Source organism: Rattus norvegicus, chromosome 1, assembly GCF_036323735.1.
Source record: "Rattus norvegicus strain BN/NHsdMcwi chromosome 1, GRCr8, whole genome shotgun sequence".
NCBI classification, from domain to species: Eukaryota; Metazoa; Chordata; class Mammalia; order Rodentia; family Muridae; genus Rattus; species Rattus norvegicus.
In genome coordinates this window covers 10,507,716-10,510,098 of record NC_086019.1, presented here as the reverse complement: position 1 = coordinate 10,510,098, position 2,383 = coordinate 10,507,716, and positions in this window count along the sequence as shown.

Here is a 2,383-nt window from a genome sequence, read left to right as displayed (position 1 = left end):
CATAGACTTAGAATGAGCAATTTGCAAATTTATTTGGAGTAACAAAAACCTAGGATAGGGAAAACTATCCTCAGCAATAAAAGAACTTCTGAGGAAATCACCATCCCTGACCTCAAGCAGTATTACAGAGCCATAGAGATAAAGACTGTATGGTATTGGTACAGAAATGAACCCACACACCTATGGTCACTTGAACTTTGACAAAAGAGCTAAAACCATCCAGTGGATAAAAAATAGTATTTTCAACAAATGGTGTTGGTTCCACTGGAGGTCAGCATGTAGAAGAATGCAGATCAATCCATTCTTATCACCCTCCACAAAGCTCAAGTCGAAGTGAATCAAGGACATCTACATAAAACCAGATACACTCAAACTAATAGAAAAAGTGGGGAAGAGCCTCAAACACATGAGCATTGATGAAATTTTCCTGAACAAAACACCAATGGCTTATGATCTAAGATCAAGAATGGACAAATGGGACCTCATAAAACTGCAAAGCTTCTGTAAGGAAAAGGACACTGTTGTTAGGACAAAACGGTAACCAACAGATTGGGAAAAGATCTTTACCAATCCTACAACTGATAGAGGGCTAATATCCAAAGTATACAAAGAACTCAAGATGTTAGACTCCAGAGAGCCAAATAACCCTATAAAAAATGGAGTACAGAGCTAAACAAAGAATTCTCAGTTGAGGAATATCTAATGACTGCGAAGTATCTAAAGAAATGTTCAAAATCCTTAGTCATCAGAGAAATGCAAATCATAACAACCCTGAGATTCCACCTCACACCAATCAGAATGGCTGAGATCAAAACTTTAGGTGACAACCAATGCTGGTGAGGATGTGGAGAAAGAGAAACATGCCTCCATTTTGGTGCAATTGCAAGCTGGTACAACCACTCTGGAAATCAGTTTGGAGGTTCCTCAGAAAATTATACATTGAAGACCCAGCTATACCACTCCTGGCCATATACCCAAATGATGCTCCAACATACAAGAAAGGCACTTGCTCCACTATGTTCATAGCAGCCTTATTTATAATAGCCAGAAATTGGAACGAATCCAGATGCCCTTCAACAGAGGAATGGATATAAAAAATGTGGTACATCTACAAAATGGAATATTACTCAGCTGTCAAAAACAATGACTTCATGAAATTAGATGGAAGTATAAAACATCATCCCGAGTGAGGTAGCCCAATCACAAAAAAACACACATGGTTTGCACCCACTGATAAATGGATATTAGCCCTAAAGTTGGAATTACCCAAGGTACAATCCACAGACCACATAAAGCTCAAGAAGAAGGATGACCAAAATGCGGATGCTTCAGTCCTTCTTAAAATGGGCAGCAAGATTATTTATAGGACAAGATTTGGAGACAAAACTTGGATCAGAGACTGAAGGAATGGCCAATGGCCATTCAGAGCCTCCTGCCCCACCTGGGGATCCAGTATATATGAAACTTAGACCATATTGATGAGACCAAGAAGTGCATGCTAACAGGAGCCTGATATAGCTGTCTCCTGAGAGGCTCAGCCATAGCATGACAAATACAGAGGTGAATGCTAGCAGCAAACCATTGAACTGAGAACGGGGTCCTCATTAGAAGAGTTATAGAAAGGACAAGGATCTGAAGGGGCTTTCAACCTCATAAGAACAACAATATCAACCAATCAGGGCTCCCAGGGACTAAACCACTACGCAAACATTACACAAGGACAGACCCATGTCTCCAGCTGCTTATGTAGTAGAGGATGGCCATGTTGGGCACCAATGGGAGGAGAAGCCCTTGGTCATGCCAAGGCTGGACCCCCCCAGTGTAGGGGAATGTCAGGGCCAGGAGTCAGGAAGCAGGAGTGGTTGACAGGAAAACCCTTACAGGACGGGAGGAGGATGGAGTAGGGGGCTTATGGACAGGAGACTGGGAAAGGGAATAACATTTCTTTTTTTTTTATATATTTCCAATAAATTCTTTATTAAATTTTTTTGTGAACTAGCGTTTTGCCTGAATGTATGTCTGTGTGAAGGTGTCGATTCCCTGGAACTGGAGTTGTTGACAAATGTGAGTCTCCATGTGGCTGCTGGGAATTGAACTCAGACCTCTGGAAAAATGGTCAGTACTCTTAGCTGCTGAGCCACCCCCCCCCAGCCCCTTGTTTATAATATTTTTTAAAAGTACTCAGAGGAAGTTAATACACCCTCTGTCTGATTTTTTAATCCCCATGTGGTGTGTGAAGGTTATGCGGTGTCACAATGAGTGCTTAGCATGCTTGAGATTCTGAGTTTCTTCCCTAGCACCATGGCCACCACCATCAAAATATCTGTAGCACTGAAGTGATGAGTCAGGAGAGAGGGAGAGAGAGAGAGAGAGAGAGAGAGAG